Source organism: Sus scrofa, chromosome 3 (assembly GCF_054392235.1).
Source record: "Sus scrofa isolate SSC_HxYL_T2T_F1_AM1 chromosome 3, Sscrofa_HxYL_maternal_Yorkshire_Landrace_v2.0, whole genome shotgun sequence".
Taxonomy (NCBI): domain Eukaryota; kingdom Metazoa; phylum Chordata; class Mammalia; order Artiodactyla; family Suidae; genus Sus; species Sus scrofa.
The window spans coordinates 132,647,571-132,671,096 of NC_139385.1; the positions used below are offsets into that span (position 1 = coordinate 132,647,571).

Sequence of the window (23,526 nt, forward strand, 5' to 3'; positions counted from 1 at the left end):
TGAGCATCATGATTCTGCCACAGCATTCTTAGCACTAGCTCTTTCCTCAAGCTCTCAGCACTTCCTTCCCCACCACGGAGAGCTAAGCCATCCTCTCCTAGAGAGTGAGCAGGCTGACTGCTACATTGCAGTGGAATCATTATAGAACCTGAGAGTATAGCGAGTTTATGGCATTCCCCAGGAGTTATTTGGATTTGGGATTTCAGGGAGCCTAGTGCACTGATACGGTGGAACTAAGGGCTCTATGCTGTGTGCAGAACTAAACTATAGCTGTCCAGAGTTTGGAGACCACACAGGGTGGCAGGAGATAGGATGAACAATAAGTTCATGGCTCACTGATAGAAAGGAGCAGCAGTTCAGAGGTGGAGCCTTGACCACCTCTTGCATTTAGCCAGGTAGAGGACATACCCTGGGCTGTCCAAGCAGGTGTGAGATGCAGGGGTAAGGCCAGAAATAGAATCACTTCAGCGTCTAGCCAGGATTAAACTCAGAACCTAAGGCACCCAGTGTTTATTAGTTATTTGTCAGTGTTTATCAAGAACCTATGATGCATGAGATCCTACTCTGGACAATGCTGGGAAGAGGCAGAGAAATTAAAATTAGTCGCTGTGACTCGAACAGACACGTTTGAGGAGGAAGATAGAGTACGTTTTAATTAAAGCTGTGAGTATTCCATACCCAGCCTGGGGCGTATGAGTCAGAAAGGATTTAGGAAGAGGAAGAGTAGGATGGACAGGGCATCTTGGAGGAGATGGGCCCTGAGTCCAGTGTTAAAGCATAAGAGGACTCAGGTGGCAACGAAGCTGGAGCCCTGCCATGCTTTCCCCGGATGCAGAGCAGAGGAGGCTTCTTCCTTGAGGAGGTTGGCCCTGTAGGAAGAGTTTTATTACTCAGCTCCTTAAACTCAGGAATTTTATGAAAATGAGGCAGTATTAACCCAAAAGTTGAACATAGAGATTTTGGTACCATTTAATCCAACTGTTCAATGCAATTACATTTAGCACAAGGAAAAGTTATTGAGAACAGTCTCTGTGGAGAGTTGTGGAGAATATAGGGTTGAATATAACTCAGTCCCTGTCCTCAAGAAACACAGTCTTGACAGAGACTCATGGGAGGGCCTGGATCAAAAGTATGGGTTTATTTACTGAAAAGATGAGGGTAGGGAGGCAGCAGGCCTCCGCTCCTGATCCTGCCCTCTTCTCTTTATTGTCTGGTGTTTAGTAAATCATTTAACCTTATGATACTTTAGTTTCTTTGTGTGTAAAATAGGGTTAATGATGCCTTTTCCTCTCTTGGTATGAAGGTTAGAGAGTCCAACAGGATAATGGGTCTGAAAATATTTTATCAGTTGTAAAGTGATACATGGATGCACATCATTACTATGCATTACTATACTATGTAATTACTATACTACGTTATTATATTATTATATATATTATTATTATTAATATGCATTACTATACTATATATATACACACTATACATATACATACACATATATACTATACTATATATACTATACATATATACTATAATTATATATACTGTACATATTATTATATTATTAATATGTATTACTATACTATATATATACTATACATCTATATATACACATATATACTATACTGTGTATATACTATGCATATACAGATACACTATAATTATATATACTATACATATTATTATAGTATTATAATATGTATTACTATACTATATTATATACTATACATATACACATATACACATATACATATATATACTATACTATACATATATACTATACATATATTATATATATTATTATATTATCATTAATATGTATTACTATGCTATAGTATATAAATACTATAGCATAGTATATACATTACTATGATTACTATGCTACATATACTATACTATACTACTGATTACGTTATTAGCAATGCAGACCTAGCATTACTGTACCCAAGGCTTATGATTAAAGTGTGGTCATTTCTAATACCTAACTTCCAAGCATGTGTCTCTTAGGGATAACTTTTAATAGCCAGCTTTGAATTACCTATGGGTTTAAAATATGCAAGAGATTCTCCTATATCTTTTTAGGCATCTAAAATGGCTTTTGCCCTTAATTAGTTTGATTTTATATTATATTTTGTAGAGGCAAGATAAAATGGGCAATTTTTTTTTGTAAAAAGGTTTGACAGGTCCTAGAGATGGGAAGAAGAGAAGAAAGAAAAGGGATAGTTAGAAAAAAAGACAAGAAAAGAACATGGGAACATGGATCTGTGAAGAAAATAATGTATCTGTAAGCAACAGCAGAGAGACTCCAAACCACATCAGGATATCAGGGTTCTAGTCCTCCTCTTTCAAGCACTAGTTATTTCATCTCTTACATTTTCTGGAACTCTTTTTTTTTTTTTTTTTGTCTAAGACAACCAATGATAAACATTAAGATTTTTGCCAACTCAAAAAGAAAACAATGATTCTAAACTTATAGGGAAAATTGTAATGTCTAATGTGAAGCCTAGGCTGTTGAAGTCAGAAACGTTGAATTTCAATCCAGTTCATCCAGTTTCTTGGGTAAGTTTCCATTAGTCATCAGCATTCTGAGCAGTCCTCCATTCGGAGTGAATATAATTATGACTTACTGAGTATGTTCCAGAAGAACCATGAATTAATGTCTTTGAGACAGCCTGAGCTGCTCAGATGAAAGGTGGCTCACATAAATACACAGTTAGATGAGCCTGTTAGGAAGTCGCTGGGTTTCAAATGTTATTTGAAAAAGTTATGATGCCAGAACCAAATAGACTATGAAAGAGAGAAAGTCAGTCTACTGGAGAAGAAAGAGAAAGAATAAGGAAGCAATAATACTGAAAAAATCATGACATGTTGATTTTCATGAACAAAATAATAATATCTTGCAGTCACATCTACATGTGATATTGTTGACATTCTTTGCTAAGAATGTTCAAAAGTTTTAAATGATAGAAATTTATAAAGCTTCTAGTATTTTCATTGGTCAATTTTGCGGCTAAACATCCCTTTTGTATGAGTCTGGCCTTTCCCTTATTCTGTATAAACTGTTTCTACTTTAACAGCCTAAAGACCGAACTGAAATGGCTAAAGCAAATGTAGGTGGGGTTGACAGATGTTTGTAGTGTCTTCTTGTCATAGTGGGTTATGAGCACTATTTTTCACTCACTAATTCAGAACCACCTTTCAAAGATCCAGAAGAAAGAATATGGCTCCTCTCAACATCATCACTGTAAAGAAAACTAAAAATAATAATAAAAGTTAACCAAAACTTCCAGTCCACAATAATGATAAACTGTACTAAAACAAAACCAACTCTCCCAAGTAACACTTGGACAGAGAACAAATTAAAATGAAATGATATACTGCTCAAAAATTAGCAATAAGAAGAGTGAAACATACAAACACAGAATAAGGCAAGGGTTATACACAGAGAAAATCAATTGTATTTACTACATTTATTAGTAAAGAAAAAAAAAAAAAACCACCTACAAAGAAGTCATCGACTTCCTACTGACCGAAGATTGCAAAAGACTCATCATAAGAAAATTACAAGTGATAAACACTTGGATGCCAAAATTAAGAAGCTAAGTGGTTAAAAAAAAAAAAAAAAAAAGCCGGCATAACTCTTTGTCCCTAGATACTATGTTTCTTCCAACACATCCTTCTGTCTCTCTTTAGGAATGGCTTGGATGTTCATCCAAATACTTTGATCCAACAGGACTAAGTACAGAAAAATACCTTTATTTTCCATTTTTGTGTAGAGTGGCATTGTCCAGACTTACCCTCTGTTATTATTGAAAGGAAGCACATTTTGAAGGGTAGAAGCAGTGATTGTTACAGGGCTGGACTGGCCATTTAATATCATGACTGCCTTATAAACACTTCTGTGACTCCTGGGAGAGAGTGGCGAACTTGGCCTTGAGTCAGAGGGTTATTTTCTCCTTTATTAATTTTCTTCATGAATGTTATTCATCTGGAAGTCAATATGCAGAATATCACTCCTGGCTAGGATGGAGTGTGACTGTTGGGAAGAGAGTCCCTACTTTTAGACAGGCCCTATTCTGTAGGGAGCAGCAGGGCAAAGAGATGAAATGGAAGTGTTCTCTGTCCTCAAGGAGCTCAGTCCAGAAGTGAGGAAGATATGAACAGAAGACTGTATTGCAGGGCATAAAGACGTGAGTGTTGAATGGATATTCATCAGGATTTTGAGGGTGAAAGTAATCGGACCTGGCTAGGGAATAAGAAAAGACTCAAAAGGGAGTTGGCATCTTCAGTGGATTTTTACAGATGAAAAAGGTTGGGTTTGGCAGATAAGTTAGCAAGTCAACGGCCTGCACAAAGGCTCTGGGTGTGAACATAGAAGCTATGCTATGGGAAACGTAAGCACATTTGTTTCTACCTGTTAAGGGTTGGGATCTTAAATGAAGAAGTGTTCATGTTCAGAGTTCAGAGTTGACTTTCCAGCACTAACTTTCAGCCTCTCCTGAGTGAGGCCCCTGAGAAGTGGATTCTTTTCTTGGTCATAGTCAGCTAACACATATATGTCAATAGCACCCTGGCTGGTCATTTGGGACCTCTCTTAGCCCCTGTTTTCCCTTAGGGAGACTTTAAGTTATACTGAAAAATTATACCCCACTCCTGATCTCCACTTGTAACTGTTCCCTGGGGCCAGGTAAATGAACTTTCTCTAGGTTATCAAAATAAAACTTAATTCCCTCACATAGAACTGTGTGCTACAAGATAACACAATGATAGGATATATGTGGGGAAGGCTGGAGTAGGAGTAGGGGAGAAAGTTCTTTTCTCATCAGAGTTTTTCAGATAGTATTCTGCTGAAACTTACACAGGGCACTTAGTCCAGCTTGGATTGTCTGGATGCCTCCTACCCTCTTCATAAGCCAATAGTGGCTGACAAATGACTCAGGTGCTTTGCTGTGAAATGGGCATGATGATTTCCTGAAGCATTATGGCCCTATTTCATCATCATGTTTGAAGGCCACACCTTGTGTGTTGCCCAGCTTGTTTGGGCTTTTGTTGATGGACAGCATTATGTCACTCTGGCTCATCTGTGGTGGAAATGCCTTAGGGGAGTCCCCCATTGGTTGGGCTGAATATTCAGATAATTTATGTGAAGTGTTCAATTATGATGGAAACATCTACTTATCCAGGCTACCTGGTTCAAGAAAGACAGCCTGGACTCCTACCATGGAGAACTATAACAAATAAAATAATTTGGACATTCACTATACCATGGCCCAGAGAATTTGCCAACCGAAAAGTATGTTAAACCTGTTGTCAGGCTTAACATTAGGAATATTCTTTTATTCAGGAAATATTCAGTGAGTTGGTACTATGTGCCATGCCTTGTGGTAAGAGTGGAGGATATCAAGGAAAAGAAGACGGAGTGCCTGCCCTCAAGTTGTTCTTAATCTAATTAGGAAGACAGACAAGTGAATCAGAGTTTGTACAATAATGTGTTTTTTATGGTTGTAGATATAAATAAACCTAGGCACTATCAACACAGAGGAGGGGCTTCTAAGACAGACTGAGGGATCAGAGAAAGCTTCCTGGATGAGATAACAACTAACCTGGTCTTTGAAAGATAAGTGGGAGTGAGTTAGCTTTGGTGAGTTCAAGAGGAGGGATGAGTGATGAGTAAGTGATGAGGGATGAGCTGGACATCAGTGTTAGGCTGAAGCTGGAGGCAAAGGTACTGCTTGGGAGCAGGCAACTGAATTGGTTCAGATGGAGATGGTCAGCACTAGGGCAGATGTAGTAGAGCGCCCGGGAGAGGCCAGGAAAGCACTGTTAGCACATTTCTTTCAACTATGCATTATTGTATTTGTCTCTGTTTGATCTTATATTTTCTCTTTCCTTTATCCCTTTTCTTTTCTCTATTGTCATACCTCTCTCTTTGGGGTGGCAGATGGATAACGCCCACTGAAACTGCCATATAGGTTCTTGTTCTAGAACTTTTCTGAACTACCCAGTTTTCAAAATTTTATAAATTCATAACATTTCTAAAAAATAATTTCTCTTTGACTTTTTTCTCCAGGTGGGATTTACATGTACATACAGAGTTGCCTTCTCTATCCTCAATTTTGGATTAGGAAAAGCCCATTTCCAGAGCTTGTTAACTTATTTTTTCCCCCGAACTTCTTGTCTCTTATGGTGTTCACCCCAGCTCCTCAATCTCCAGGGTAATCATGCTCCATTCTCTGCCTATTTTTCAATCTAATCTCAAATAAGGATTAAAATATATGCATATACATAATACATTATATATATAGTACTACCAACTTGCCATTTCTGTTCTCACTCAGAAATTCGATGGGGGCTTTTTAGGCATTAGTCTGTTGATGGGAGGTGAGTCAGCCCCTTAATTTATGTCATGAAGACAGTTTCCTGGTATACCTATGGATTTATTGACCAGGTTAATGCCACTAGAGAAACATGGGATCCACTCTACTATTAACCCGTGGTGTTGTCTGATAACTATGCCTTCCCCACTTGGAACTCAATTTTATTTTATGTTTTTGTATTAAAGTATAGTTGATTTACATTGTCGTGTCAATTTCTGCTGTGCAGAAAAGTAACCCAGTCATTCATATACATATATTATATATACATAATTATACATATATTATATATACATAACACATTCTTTTTCTCATTTTATCTTCCATCATGTTCTATCCAAAGAGGTTGGATATAGTTCTCTGTACTATATATTAGGGCCTCATTGTCCATCCATTCTAAAGGTATTAGTTTGCATCCACTAACCCCAAACTCCCAGTCCATCCCTCTCTCCCCCGCTCCCTCTTGGCAACCACAAGTCGGTTCTCTATGTCTGTGAGTTGGTTTCTATTTTGTAGATAGCTTCGTTTGTGCCCTATTTTAGATTCCATGTATAAGTGATAACATATGATATTTGTCTTTCTCTTTCTGATATACTTCACTCAGTATAAGAGTCTCTAGTTCCATTCATGTTGCTGCAAATGGCATTATTTTGTTCTTTTTTATGGCTGAGTAGTTGCATTCAAAGTAACTCATACCTGCTTAGGAGCTCCTTTAACAAGGAAGGCCATCTGGGTGGTTTCCTGGAGCACTAGTACGTAAGAAACAGAGTGCTAAACATGACCAAAATAAAATGGCTAAATGTATTCCCACTCCCACTGACATTGAAAATACTATCCAGTGGAAATTTACATTGCTCTTTAAGTGAGAGAAGGGACAATAGCTCCATCGATTGCTCTGCAACATGGTACATGCATTCATCCTTGGCATTCAGAGTCAGCTGAAATTTTGAAACCAAATAATGCAGGCCATGCTTCTGTTTATTGGTACTGAATGATTTATTATGTTATTTAAATTCCTAATCTTTAATATGCTTCTCAAGGTGAGTCTGATTTGAAAAAGTTACAAGGACATTAACTACGAGGAAGTAGGGGACGATTTTGATCATTGCTTTTTTTAGAACTTGACTCCCCTTTAGACATTGGAAGTGGATTAATAATTAAATCTGTTTTTGTATACAGTTCTTATTAATAAAAAGTTACTTGATGTCTTACTCCTACTTGAAAAATAGTGAAAAAATATTTAAGGAATATTGGTTTGAAAGAGGTACAAGGTTCCCATATTTCTCAGTTTGTTTCTGACTTCTTATGGCTGGCATGGTGTGGTTGACAATAACAGAGACGTCTTGACTTATAGTCCTCACCTACAGAAATGCCCAGGTTCCTAGTCTACCCAATTCCCACTTGGTATCCTGGTCTTAGCTGCTACCTCTCAGGTCAGCATTTCATCTTGGCTGGACTCTGATTTTTAGATTATTCAAAGAGTCAAGGAAAAGTCTTGTCTGCAAACCAATTTGTCTTTAAAGACTTACTCTTAGTCTATGTACTTTCGCTAAACAACTCTTTCCATTATGAACTCAGCATAAAGAACCTGGGGAAACAAAGTTGAATAATATTAAATCCCATCCCCTTAAAGATACTTATATTTCTTCCCTAAAACAGTCATGTAAAAGATTTATCTTAGATTTACGTGTTTTCATCTGACTATGAGGGTGTATCTGCATTAATATCCATTTTTGATGTTGAATGGAAGACTCTTTCTTAGGGCCAGACTCTGTACCAGATGATTCAAGATTTCTTGAAGGAAATGAGGTGCTGCTTTGTTCTCAAATAAAATTTAATTCCTGGAGTTCTCATCGTGGCTCAGCAGTACAAACCCCACTAGAATCCATGAGGATGCAGGTTTGATCCCTGGCCTCTCTCAGTGGGTTAAGGATCCGGCATTGCCATGAGCTGTGGTGTAAGTTGCAGATGCAGCTTGGATCTGGCATTGCTGTGGCTATGGCTATGGCCAGCAGCTGCAGCTCTGGTTTGACTCCTAGCCTGGGAACTTCCATCTGCCATGGGTGCGGCCCTGAAAAAGACAAAAAAAAATTTTAATTCATTATTAAAGAAATTCCAAGCATAATGGAGAGGTAGGGTTGGGAAATGGGGTATATTTTGCAGAGTGTGGGAGCCCTGTATAGCTCTATGAGTCTGCATTCAAAGAGGCAGTGAAACAGCCAGAAGCTGAAGAATGATACCATAGACATTCAGAATGTGAGAGATCACATTGCTTTGTAGAACAAACAGCCAAGAGAGAGCCTTCAAGAAGCAAATGCCACTTGAGCCACTTTAGCCATTTCCACAAGTTGGCTGGGATTTTGATTAGTGGAGATGAGCAGAAAAGGCATCATTGCAGGTAGAGGAAGAGAAATGATGTATGAGCCAAAAAAAGATGCAGAGCCTGTTGGGTAATGTTGAGCAGCCAATTTTGGCCAAAGCACAGGGTCGAAGTAAGGAGATGCTTGGAGATAAGGCTAAAATTGTTGGTTTTAGCCAGTGTGCTGTGCTTTGGCTCTGAGGAAGTGGAAATTAATTTGGTAGTTAATGAGAGTCATTAAAGGTTTTCATTCAGAGAAATGATAAAACTCCAAATTGAGATTAATGATTTTCAAAGATTGTATAAAATATATTGATAGTGTAGAGAAAGAAGGAAGAACTCTTTCTAAAGAACTCTTTTCTAATTAGCTAAAAGGTTATTATAGTTGTTCATTTTGTGTCAGAGATAATGGATGAGGCAATAGAAGTGCAATTGCAAAGGCGATGGTAGATTTAGGGGCCATTACCAACAATGAAATGTTTGGGAGTTTTCAACTGATTGTGTGAGATGAGATGGGGAATAGAAAATAATTCTAAATAACTCACATCTGGATCATTAGGGGCAGAAGGTCAGGGTGTCATTTATGTAGTGTCACATTTTGCCTGGAGTCTTTCTTTCTCATCTTCCTCTGGATGTCAATTGAAAAGATTTTTTCTCTCTTCAGCATTTTCATGTATTTTGTTCATTATTATCTTTGAGCATTTATAGCACTTTTTACCCTTTGAAATGCATTTTATTTAGCAGAATTTTTAGTTGTAAATCTCCATGAGGGCATCCTCCAGATTTCTAACAAAATATTTTACGTGTAGTAGGTCTATTATCAGCTTTTACTTTTGACAGAAGATTATTTTAAGAAGGTGGAAAAGTTGAGGAGACAGTTCAATTCAATACTGTGTTTATTAAGCATCGGTTATTATGTTAGATGTAGATTCAGAGATGAATATAATATGGCCACTCCCTCAAGGAGCAGTAGGAGCCATAGACAGATAAGTAAGTAATTGTAATACCTTGGGAAGGTATTGTAAAAGAGTCTACTATGAGGTGCTGTGGGAACAGAGAGACAAAACACAATTCCTCCTGGAAGTCAGTAGCATTGGATGCAGACTGCATAAGAAAAGCTTTGGGGCAGAGAAGGGGTAGAGAATGTAAGTGCTATTCTTGTTGTTCTTTGGGAGAAGGATTCAGAGTAAAGGAAGAAACTAAAAATGAGAGAGGGAGGGAGGCAAGGTCACAAGGTATCATGATATTCTGGACTTGATGCTACAAATGTTCTTTCCCTGGCTACCTTTCTAAGTGTCTTAATATTCAATCAGATGTGTAAATGACCATCATTCTTACTCTTCTGTCCACAATGATGGATTTAATGGTGGGTTTATGGGAACTTACTTATCAATGGAAATGTATTTGTCCCTGAGTTTCTAGAGACAAACAGCTTTCTGGTCAACCTATGCTTTTCTTGAGTCTGGAGAAGGTATAGATTAGAGAAGTTTAGAAAGACAACTATGTGATTCATCCTCTCAGTCTTTAGAATAATGAGGTTATTATTAACTTTAGAAATAATCAAGGCATCATTCTATACTACACTAGTTAAGAAGAAAACTAATCTATACTTCAAGATGGTGCCCCCAAGAAGCAAACAGGAATGATTCAGCAAAATGAAAGAGAAATGTAACAGATGTGCTTTGATTCATCTAAAAACTTTGGCTAAAGATATAGAAATTTTGAAAAAACCTTTTTACCTCATGGATTAAAGTAATGATTCTGTGTTGAGAAGGAAAGGAATTCTTGTTTATCTCTGGGGAAGAAGAGAGAAAGATATGCTGGATCACAAAATGTTGGTTGATTTGTAACCATTTGCTGAAAGGACTCAACCCCACAAATGATTTTTCCATTTGCAATTTGGTACCTGGAATTTACCCAACATAGAAAACAACCTGATTGTGGGCTTAAGTATATTTAATTATAATGAAATAAACTTTTTTTTATCTTTAAAGCAGTAATAGATTATTTAAAAATCTATTTCCATTGAATTGTCATTAATTTAAAAATTAGCAATTTAAAAATTTAACTTATCAACAGAATAATACATGTAAAAGTTCTTTACTTAAAACTCTATTTTCAAAAATCCAAATCTAGCAGTTCTTTTAGTTAAAAAGATTTAAGCTTCCTTTACTGGAGCTTATGTCTTACCATCTCTTTCCTGTTTCACTCTATTTAAAAAAATTTTTTTTAAATTGAAGTATAGTTGATTTACAATGTAGTGCCAATTTGTGCTGTACAGCAAAGTGACCTAGACATACATACATATATACATACATATAACATTCCCTTTCTTATTTATTTCATTTTATTTTTTATTAATTAAATTGATTTTTATTAGGGAATAGTCGATTTACAGTGTTGAGTCAGTTTCTAGTATATAGCATAGTGACCCAGTCATACATATATTTACATTCCTTTTCTCATATCGTCCTCCCAGTGTGGTCTATCCCAAGATACTATATATAGTTCCCTGTGCTATACAGCAGGACCTCAGTGCCTATCTATTCTAAATGCAATAGTTTGCATCCACCAACCCAAACTCCCCATCCAAACCTCTTCCTCTCCCTTCCCCCTTGGCACTGCAAGTCTTGTTCTCTGTGTCTGTGAGTCTATTTTTCACTCATTTTTGAAAATGCTTTCTCCCCTTTGGATATGTATTTCCCCTTCTTTTGTTGTTAAATATAACATTTGTCAAAAATGTTCATTAAACACATATGTGCAATTTGACAAAAATTACAAAGCCAAAATGGGAATGATGGCCACCTAAGTCGAGAAACAGTGCATTGCCAGCACCCCAGAAACCCTCCATGTGACCCTCTCCAAGCATAACCTCACCTTCTACCCTCGAGGTAACCGTATTCTGACTTATGTGATAACCATTTGCTTGCTTTGCATCATACCTTTACTGTCTATGTTTGCATCTATAAATGATATAGTAGTTTCTTTTTTCCTGTTTTGGGACTTTATACTAATGAAGTCTTACTGAATGTATTCTTTTTGTTGCATTTTTTTTGCTACGTTTTGTTTTCTGAAAGTCATTTATATGATTGCAGGAAACTACAGCTTATTTTCATTGCTATTTTATTATCTGCTGTAACATTGCACCCACAACTTAAGCTTTCTCTTATTGATAGTGACTGGGTTGTTCTCCAGTTTTGTGTATAATGAAAAACGCAGCTATGAACATCTTTGTTCATGTGTCCTGGTGCACATGCGCATGATTATCTCTAAAGCAATGGTTCTCAAAATGTAGCCTTTGCATCAGCAGCATCAACATCACCTGGAAATTCATTAGAAATGCAAATTCTGGAGTTACATCCCAGACCTTACTTAATTGGAAACTGTGGAGGTGGGCTCTGGCAATCTGGGATTTGACTAGCTTTCCACATGATTCAGATGCACATTAAAGATTGAGAACCAGCTTGAATATCTTCCCAGAACTGGAAATGTGTCATAGGTGATGTATATCTTCCACTTTACTCAGTGAAGTCCAACTGTTCTCTTAAGTGGTTATGGCAATTTACACCATGACCAGTTTCACATTTTGTTAGGGCCATGATTTGATTGCATGAAAACTTGTTATAAAATGCAAGTTTTTGAATCTCAAACATGATTATAAAAGCTCACATGCATTATTATTTATTCGTGGGTACTAATGCATTCTTATTTTTTTTGACCGTAAATAAGCAGGTATTAGACAGTTACTGCTTTTTACCCTGGACAAGGATTATTTTTTAAATCATTTTTACCCACCATTTTATTTTAAATTAATTAGTGAATTGATGATGCATGCAAAGTGTGCACGTTTCAAAGTTTAAAAAATACATGTATACAATGAAAGTAAATCTCTCTCTAGTTCTATCTTTCAGTAGATATTTGATATTTACCCTCCTAGATCAACCACTGTGATCAGTTTCCCAGTAAGGATTCAAAAATATTTTCTCTGTGTGCTCTTCTATGTATCATTTAGTATTGGGAGGATGTTTTCTGTCCTCTCATAGTTCCATGAATTGTTTTAATTGCAGTATTTACAGAATCGAATGGTTAACTGTTTACATTCCTATCTCCCACTCCAAACTGGGATTTCTTTGCGTATGCAGATTGAATTTTATTATATCCAGATCCTTAGTCCATGCAGTGCCTGATGGAGAAGGTGATTAATAAAACTGTGACATCTAAGTGAATTAAACCACTAATGTTTTCCTTTTAGCTCCATTGGTTTCTCGAGTTCGAATGTCTGGGTTTTTGGCTGAATTTCCTTTCCCAGTATGTTTCTGTTCGGGTGAGGTTTGTAGAATGGCATCTTGGGTTAAATGTGGCTCTACACAGGTAGATAAATAGCTAATGAGCTTTGTTGGCCTTTAGAGCCTGGGAGCAGGGAGATGGGCAATTTTTCCATCTCTGAACTCCTCTGAGAGGCTGCAAAGGACAGTGCTGCTTTCCTGCTTTGAAAAGGCTTATAAACACTCCAGTTTACAGAATACATTCATTATCATTGATTACAGAGCAACAGGACACCCATTTGATTAGGGGAAATGATTACTTAGGGTTTTGTGCTCCTAGAAAAGCCACTGTTTGCTGAATGGGAGTTTTTAATCTTTTTATCTAAGTGAAGTTTCTTTTCTAGCAGACCTACTGAGTTGCATGTTTCTGAGGATTCTGGGATTCTGCCTGCTTTTGTTATTCTCATTGTAACTGGAACTCTACTCTTTGAATTGAATGAGGCAGCATTTTAGTTTCCTCATTGGGTTTGGGGAAAAAAATGTTCTATTACCTCTGGCTACACTTGAATGTTGAGAAATTGTATTTTAAAGTTTCTGTCTGTCAAACAGCTCAGAATTATAACTAGCAGATTTGTTTGGTCTTTCTGTCTCCAGTGTGAAGAAACCCTAATTTTTTTTCTTTTTTAAAAAATTTTTATTATTGTGAACTTGAGGGTAGTTATCTTGAGCTGCAAGGTCTGAGGAAAAGTTACTTGAAGCTTGTGTTGTATTGATATGGCCAGTAAACAGGTGTGTCTTTCGATTTTTTGCCATGTATGTGAAAGATAGAGGATATCGCCTGGCTTTATCCTCATTCATGTGTGCTACCTCATAAACAGCATGAATGAAAACATTTTCTTTGAAAAGGAGTGGTCCCTGGCATGGCCAGAAACTGATGAAGTACTCTTGTTAAAGTTAAGTCTTGTCGAAATTAATATTACGGGCCTTGCTCAATTCAGTTTTTGAATTTATTAAGGAAGCGAGTTAACTGCATTGTACAAAGGATAGTGGTTACCAAGAAACAGGAAAAATGCAATCCCATTTTGGACTCTTATGAAAATGAACTGTCATTGAATAGAATGAGATAGAGCTACATATGCTGTTATGGAAAACTCTCCAAAGTGTATTGCTATGACACAAATATGCTGCAAAATATTATTTATTAGCTAATCCCACATATATTAAAAAGGGCATTATATACATTGATGTTAGGTGCCTACTTTTTCATAAGGATTAGGCAAGTTTGATTACTTCTGGTTAGTGGGGCAAAGTCTGGGAGGGATGGAGGAAGCTTGCCTTTTCACTTTATATTTTTTCTTAGTGTTTATTTTTCCATGAGTTAGTATCACTTTTGTGAAAGATGAAAGAAATGTGAAGTAAATGTACAAAAACATCAGCTGATATCTTTTATATGGCACTTGATAGTTTGAACTTCAGTCTCTTTACCTGAAATAATAAATGATGATTGCTTCAGTAGTTATTACCTGGGATTTCCCTGTTTCTTGTGTGCTGTGTCATAAGCAGCATGAATGAAAACTTTTCCTTTGGGAAGGTAATGGCCTGTGGCATGATTGGATACTGAAAAAATACTGTTTGTTGACATTGATATTGACCTTTTTCACTTCAGTTTTATGAATCTACTAAAGCAGAGTTACTCCTTGCTCGTGAAGCTGTTTGAGGATCAAATGGAGAAGTTATTTTAGTAAATATTTTAGAAAAGCTTCTTTGCTTTAATTTTGTGAAGAGTCTGAAAAGGCCTGTTCTCTTAAAGAAAACATTTTGGTGAGAAAGCAAAGACATTCAAACATATGGACTTTAAAAACAAACTCTTCCTCATTTCATCTTGTCCCCTAGAGCTGAGCATATACACATGTCACTTTATGTCCTTTTAATTCTAAGCACCTGTTTTCTTTATGTATTCAGTGGGGGTAATAAAGAGTGCCTCTTACCTGTGCTGCTTTATCCAAGAAGGAAATGACCAGAGAAATATGAAAGCCCTTAATATTATAACTGCCATACAGAGGGAGGGGAATGATGGTTTTTAAGGAAGAAATGAGATATTACCAATAGGCAGTTGTTAAGAGTCTGAATCCCTTGAGGGCTGGAACCATGTCTCTTTAATTAATCTTATAACCTCAGTACCTAGTACCACACCTCGAAAGCAGTAGGTGTTTATTAAATGTCCGTTGAATAAATCAGGGATTTTTTTTTTTCATTTTAAAAATCTTTTTTGAAGTACAATTGATTTCCAATGATGTAATACTTGCTGCTGTAAAGCAAAGTGATTCAGTTATACCTATATACACATCCATTCTTTTTCAGATTCTTTTCCCATATAGATTATCACAGAATACTGGGTAGAGTTCCCTGTGTTATGCAGCAGGCCCCCATTGGCCAGTCATTCCATATACCACAGTGTGCATATATGCCAATCCCAAACCCCCAATCTGACCTTCCCTGCTGCCTGTCCTCTTTGGTAAATCATGGAATGTTTTGATGAATGTTCTTATTTATCTTGTTTTAAGGAAACAAAATAAAAAAAATCAGAGCTAAGTGTTTCTTGTCCTGCAAATATTTCAAAATAAAAAGGGGTGGAACAGTGTTACGAAGTTAATGTCCCTTCCAATTCATATGTTCAGGCCCTAATCCTCAATGTGATAATATTTGGAGATGGGGCCTTTAGAGGTAAGCAGAAACAGATGAAGTCGTGAGGATGGGGCCCTCATGATGGGGTGAGTATCGTTCTAAGAAGAGACATCAGAGAGTTCATTTTCTCTCTCTCCCTTACACGTGAAAACAGCCATCACAAGTCAGGAAGAGAGCTTTCACATGAACTGAAGTGGCCAGCACCTCGGTCTTGTACTTTCCAGCCTCCAGAACTGTAAGAAATAAATTCTTGTTGTTTATGCCTCCTAGTCTATGGTAATTATTACAGCAGCCCAGCTAATATAGATGGGTAGGCAGTGTGTTAGTTTTTTAAATTTATTTTTGTCTTTTTGTCTCTTTAGGGCCGCACCCAAGGCACACAGAGGTTCCCAGGCTAGTGGTCCAATCTGAGCTGTAGCCGCCAGCCTACACCAGAGCCATAGTGGTGCAGATCCAAGCCGTGTCTTTGATCTACACTGCAGCTTATGGCAACGCCAGATCCTTAACCTACTGAGCGAGGCCAGGGATCTAACCTGCATCCTCATGGATGCTATTCGGGTTCATTAACCACTGAGCCACAATGGGAACTCCCTAGGGAGTATATTAGTTTTAATAGCTGAGTGACAATAAGGTACCCTACATAGATTATTTCATTTATTCTCATATCTAATCAGGAATATATTATTAATTCTACTTATTCTACTTTGCTAAGGAAACTAAGGCAAGGCGAGAGATTGAGTAATTGGTCAGTAAATTGTAGAGCCAGGATTTCTATTGAAATTTGTCTGACTTAAAAATCTGGTACTTAGACAGTTCCTCGGTAGCTGATCAGGTTAAGGATCCAGTGTTGTCACTGCTGGGGCTCTTGTTACTGCTGTGGCATGGGTTTGGTCCCTGGCCTGAGAACGTTTGCATGACATGGGCATGGTCAAAAAAAAAAAAAAAAAAAAAAAAATCTAGTCCTTTTTACTACTCCATCACCTCTGAAGACAGTTGAAAGGATTGTTTCTCCCTGAGGTACGGATGCTTCTACTTTTATTGTATTTTTGATCTTCATGTTTGGTTTAGATCCCCGTGACATTAAAAACCACAGTGTTCACAGGACTGTTATCACTGGATTTGCATTTTTTAACCAGAGGTATTACCTTTGGAGTATGGTTTTAAAAGCACATCAAATTTGTTTGGGGAGGTAAAGTGAGATGAAGGGCTGTAACTTTATTTTTCTTACTGGTTAGCTGAGTCCCACAGTACTTACCGAATAATTCTTCCTTTTTCCTCTAATTCGAAATATCATCTTTACTATGTAATTTATTCACATACATATATATGTATATATGTATTCTTATAAGTATTTATTCAATGGATGATATTTTACTTCTCTGAGCTATAGTATATTTGAATCCCAATGCCTCTCTAAATTTATGACTAGATGATAAATTTAATACTTAACTCATAATTATCTCCAATTTTTATGATTTTAGAAATCTTTTACTCCTATGCAGTTACTCTTTAAAATTGTTTTTAAATTTACAAAAATAAACACATTTTAATAAAATTACATTTATATATTCATTTATATTAAATTGACCTCTTTAAAATATTGTCATCTAGGAAAATAGCATTTATTCTATATTTCTTTTATTAATTTTCAGAAAGTTTGTAGTTTCCTTTACATAGGTTGTATACACTTCTTATTGAATTAATCTAAACTATTTTTTAGTTTCTGTTTTGGTTACATTTTATCTTTGATTATTGTTAATATTTAGGAAAATACTGATATCTGAATATTTATTTCGTAACTAACCATGTTATTAGCTTAATTAAAATGTTGTAGTCTTTTAGTTGATGCTCTTTCAAATAAATCTCAAGTTATCACTAAAAATAGCAATCATATCCTGTTATTTTTAATTTTTTTTTTTTTTTTTTTTGTCTTTTTGCCTTTTCTAGGGCCGCTTCCGCGGCATATGGAGGTTCCCAGGCTAGGGGTCGAATCAGAGCTGCAGCCACCAGCCTACGCCAGAGCCACAGCAATGCAGGATCCGAGCCGCGTCTGCAACCTTCACCACAGCTCACAGCAACGCGGGGTCCTTAACCCGCTGAGCAAGGCCAGGGATCGAACCCGCAACCTCATGGTTCCTAGTCGGATTCGTTAACCACTGCGCCACAACGGGAACTCCCTGTTATTTTTAATACTTGGGCCTGGTTCATTTAAAAATAGTGATGTTAGTTGTCATCTTTATTTCATTATTGGGAAGGTGGGTTTTCATAATTATATAAAATATTCTTTATTGATTTAAGATAGATTTTACAGGTTTTGAGAACTTCTCACTGATTATAAAAGTTATTCATAATTAGGAGTTCCTGCAGCATGTTAAGGATCCATTGTTGTCTCTGTGGCTGTGAGTGGGTTGGATCACCAGCTTGGCACAGTGAGTTAAGGATCCTGTGATGCCACAATTGTAGGTTGCAGCTGCCCCTCAGATTTGATCGCTGACCTGGGAATTTCCATATGCTGTGGGTGTGACAAAAAACAAGAAAAAGAAAAAAAGTAATTCATAATTATAACATTTACCAATATCTCAATAATATAAAATGTGATGAAAATCCCTCATAATCTACATTCCTAGTGATAACTCCTGTTGATAATTTGGTGTCTAATCTTACAGACTTTGTGTACAGCTTGACGAGCTTTCAGTTCATTTTTCCAGTTGTACAGTCATCACTATTATCCTGTTTTAGGGCATTCCCATTACCCCTAAAAGTTCCCTTGTGCCTGCTTACAGTCACCTTGTGCCACCCCAGCCCCAGGAACACTACTCTGCTTTCTGTCCCTGTAGTTTTGCTTTTATCTTGTATTTTAAATGATTGCATAGTGCTCCATTACATAACTACAGCGACATTTATTTAACCAATCTTCTATTGTAAATAAAGCTACAATTACCACCGTGACAAATACCTTTGCACATTTTATAACTCATATGGAAATTATCTTACAAAAACCATACAATTTGAATTCACACTATCAGTTGATGACAGTTTTCTAATCTCCTCAGCAGCACTGGGAATTAATCCTTGTTTTTCCTTTGTCATTCTAGATGGCGGCATATGATAAAGTAACAGTTCAGTGCAGTCTCAGGGGTTGGATGACCTACTTCTCAATCTTTTTCTATTACTTATTATCTGTGAGAAACATAGAACAGTTTTATTATATGGAATATATCATGCTATTATTGTTTCTTCAGAAATCATTATTTCTTTTTATTGAGATTTTCTCAACTTTTTTTATTTTATGATGATTTTTATTTTTTCCATTATAGCTGGTTTATAGTGTTCTGTCACTTTTCTATTGTACAGCATGATAATGTGAGAAAAAAGAATGTATGTATGTATTTGCTGAGATTTTAAATTAAAACTTCCATAATCTTTTCCAGTGCTGTTTTGGTAGGTAGCTGTAGAACTATCTATATCTATATATAGATATATAGATATACTGTGTGTTATTGTATGCTAATTTCATATTACCTTATTAAACTCTGAATAGGTGCAAAGCTCTTTACCTATTTCACTCATTTGAATTTCTATTACCCCCTTTATATGATTAAGTGCCTAAGGGCAGAGATAGACTTTATCTTTAAATGTCCAGTGCTCACTACATTTCTTGAATACAACAAGCACTTAATAGATGCTTGATGATGTATTGATTGAATGAACGCATACACAAATAAAATAGAAAGTCTTTTGCTCCTCTTCAGAAGACACAGATGACTGCCTATTCTGTTCGACATTCACAGCAAAAGTTCATATGCATACAAACAAGCAATATCTGAGTCATTCCTTTTACCATCCTACTCTGGAAGGAAAAAAAGTTTAAAATATCTTCAACTTCATTTTTGGGGGATTTTTGAAAAGCCGTTTCTATTTATTTCCAGGAAGAATGGCTTATTGGCAGTAGTATGAAATTTCCCTTCTCCTTGTGTATAACAAATGGCATAACTTCCTCACTATAATCTGGTTTGAAAGCTGAGGACACTTCCATTGCTAGAAACTTGACTTTGCGATGAGGCTCTGATCAGCATTTTTAGTTAAGACTTAGATGAGGCTGTGTAAGAGAGAGAGAGTCTCATAGACCTTGCAGATGACATGAGCTTTTCACGTTAGAATCAAAGAGGAACACAAGAGGCCAGGACACTGGATTGAAACCAGCCAGTTTGACCTTTAAAAGATAAAGTGTAAAGTATTGCTTTTAGGTTTAAATAGTCAACTGAACAAGCCAGAGAGACATAGCTTGGTTGCACTTCTGGCAAAAAGACCTTGCTTTTAATTGACCACAAGATCAGTTGAGCTCTAAGTAGCTCAAGACTCTTTATACATGGGAGTTCCCATTGCGTCACAATGGAAACAAATCCAACTAGAAACCGTGAGGTTGTGGGTTTGATCCCTGGCCTCCCTCAGTGGGTTAAGGATGCCATGAGCTGTGGTGTAGTTCGTAGACGCAGCTTAGTCTGGCATTGTGTGGCTGTGGTGTAGTCCGGCTGCTGTGGCTGTTTTGGAGTCCGGCAGCTACAGCTCTGATTCTACCCCTGGCCTGGGAATCTCCATATGCCATGGATGTGGCCCTAAGAAGCAAAAAAAAAAAAAAAAAACCCTCTTTACACATGAACCCAAACTTAGCTTTACTAATTGGTGCATGGTGGGAGTAATGCTTTTTTCTGCTGGGGTGAGAATGATCTGATGATCAGTTTCTGATAAAAAAAAATATTAGAAGAGCCTTATGCAGTTGTATCTATAGAGAAAAATCCCATAATTTTGAAGGAACTCTTGGTATCATGTTTTCTTATTTTACAAGCTATGGTTAAATAACTGAGCTGAGCATATCTCAGAAAAGGGAGTTTTCAGAAGTTCAATGTTACTGTGATCTAAGAGAACGTTATGCGAAACTGGGACAATTTTCACTCAATTCTATTTGTCTCCAAAAGACAAGATAAAGGTATTAGAAATAAAGGTAGAGTAAGCAACTCTTGGCTTCTAGTAGAATAGACAATAAACTATAAAACTATGTAGTTATCACAGTCATTTTAAATAGAAATATTCCAAGACTCAGCATTCTTTAGCTCAATTGGCTGGGAGTCTTGCAAGACTGCTAACTGGTAGTGGAACCTACCAGTTAACCTAAGTGGTAGGTTAGCACTTAGACTCTCCTTTACCGCTTTTCCTTGGCTAACAGACTTAGAGCAGGTGGCCAGATTTTCATAGCATTCTTTCTCTAGGCTTGTCCTCCCAAATTTGTTGCATTCTTTAGCTCAGTTGGCTGGGAGTCTTGCTGAAAATAGATATTTCTATTTCAATTAGGTGAGATTTAAATTAAATCGTTCCATTTCAATAACATGTGTTCTTCTAGCAAGAAGGAGTGCTAAAGGCAGCAATCAAGAATTCTCTGTATGAGGATAAGACAGTGCCCACTGGCTTCTTCCCCAGGAAGGGGTGTCTTACCATGTCTGCCGGCAGAACACTGGCCTGTGGGCTTCTTGGCAACTCTCCTTTTTCCCACTTGTTAAGGAGAAAACAGAACAAATAACTCTGCTAGTGATAGAGGTATGTTTTTAGAGTAGTTTGTCTTCTGTTTGTAGAGACTTTTCTAATGATTACCATTTATTAGCGTCTACAGTGTGCCTGAAACAGTTCCTTAATGATCTTGTTTAATCATTATAATAATAACAATATCTAACATTTATTGACTACTCATGTGCAAGACATTGTTGTAAGTTTCACATAAAATTTTTATCACATTAACTTTTTAACATTAAGACCAGGTAATTGACATTTCTTCCCTTAGATATCAGGAAATCATATTCAAAAAAATTAAAACAAGTTGACTGAAGACACATGCCTTGTTAAGTGGTAGAACTAGAACTCAAATCCAGCTTTTCATAATTCCATGTCCAGAATTCATTCCATTGCATGAGACCTACAATTGCAGGGAACAAAGGTTTTCTTAGACCACGCAGAGAAAATGTGGGTTTGGAGCGGAATACTGGTGGAATGGTTTTGGACTGGGAAGCTATTCAGGGTCCAGGGCAGCTCTGGGTCTCACAAGGTCTCTCTTTTGTGGGGTCTTCACTTCTTCACATGGTATTGCTTTAATCTCAGTTTGCTCTTGTCTGGCCAGTCCTCTCTGAAGTTACTAGTCCAATGGCAGGAGTTTTGCTGCTCTGATTGGTCAGTATCTGTCACTGCTTCTGGCAGTGCCTTCACCGACAGGCCCTCTCATGGTTTGCTGGCCAGCCATGGGAGTCCAGCCTCTGGATCAGGAGCCAGGACTGCTTCAGTGAGTTATCAGCTCCACATAAAACCTGGCCTAGTACTGCTGCCCTGAGCCAAGGACTGTGGGTTGGGCACTTCCAGCCAGAGGGGCCATTGGCCTTCTATAACAGATCTTTGAAGTTGAACTGTCTTATGTGAGTCGTCAAGGAGGAAGTGTATCAGTACAGTTTAAACAATGCTCAAGGCAAAATAATTTTCACTGTTACAGTGGATATGTGGCTATCTTCAACAGAAAACATGTTTATGCCAAGTATCAGAAACATGAATGATGTAGTCTTCCTCGGATCAACCTTGGATTTATAACGTTGATGTCTGTGTTAACTTCTCATGAAGCTGATTCTGTGAATCATAGAACATAGATTCTTTGAGAACTTTCTGGCGTTATCAGTTCTAAAACTAAGCCGCAAATCAGTTATTCATCAAAATCAAACAAATACCAATTAGATTTTATACTAACCAATGCAGAAGACTAAGTGGTCAAATTGAAATACAAATTGTATTTTGGTCCCACATTGGCTTCCTGGACAGATGGCAGAGCTCTCTGGTGTAGGGCCTCCTTGGAGTCCTGTAGGTGGAGGTTTGCAGGGGGCAGCAGTGGTAGTAGCAATAACAGTGGCAGTAGCAGCCCAGGCCAGAAACTTGAGAGGAAGCCTGAGACTCGAAGTCTGAATTTCTAGGCCATTTTGATTCCTGGGTCTCCTTGGATCTCTTTCCACTCAGGTTCTGGAAGCCTCTAGGGAGTAGTGTTCTGGGAGCAAAACTGTAAATTTTTACCAGGACAGTTAATGGATTTGCAGTTTATTTAGGAGAAAGACACCATTTGTGAAATATGTGCTGAGTGGCACAGAACAAATTTTTAACCTTGATACCATGCGTCTTTTTTCTTGGATTCGGTAAAAGAAAAAATGCGTTCTTAATATTGCTTTCTTCTCCAACCCCCATGGCCCTGTAAGTTCCCCATCTTCACCATCCCCCAGTTCCTCTAGCACCATTCAGGCTTTTTCTACCAAAAGAAATATCCTTTTGAAATTATAGAATTAACTACTTATTAATTCCAAATGATTATACAACATAAAGGAAATATGCAAATCAGAGAAAGGGTTAAGAATTAAAGTAACCCAGGAAAAATTGAATGTTTTTGTTTTGTTTTGACTTTTACTAAATTACAGCTGTTCATTCTTTCAAGTGCACACACACATTTTTGTTCTACTTTAGGTTTTGAGAGCAACTTTCTCATCAACAGCTTCTAACTCAAAGGGGTTCTAAATGGTCATCAAAATAACACTGAAGTGGTCTCTTTTTTCCTTTTCAACTGTTCTATCATCATTCCTTTTTAACGTGTGCAGCTTGCCTTCAGCTTGGATAGGGAGAGATTTCAGACGCCCATATATGCCATCCGCATCCCTTATGATGGTCTTTCTCCAATAGGGTGATTTTAATTTCTGCTGATGTCTCTTTTGCCTCGTTTAGCCAGAGGCAGGTGGTTCTCAATCCTAGTTGCACATTAGAATCTCTGGGGTGA

At 37.2% G+C, this 23,526-nt stretch overlaps 1 protein-coding gene across 5 annotated transcripts in view; it reads left to right on the forward strand.

Annotated features, from left to right (window-relative positions):
- Window positions 1–23,526, forward strand: part of LOC146404944 (uncharacterized) — a 488,622-nt gene that overhangs the window by 32,675 nt on the left and 432,421 nt on the right. The window contains exon 1 of one of the 5 annotated variants that reach the window (XR_014839804.1): window positions 15,838–15,918. The exons of the other annotated variants lie outside the window; for them this stretch is intronic. The gene's annotated coding sequence lies outside the window, so the exon portion shown is untranslated. Of the gene's footprint in view, window positions 1–15,837; window positions 15,919–23,526 lie in introns of those variants that run through there. 5 annotated transcript variants of the gene reach the window in all.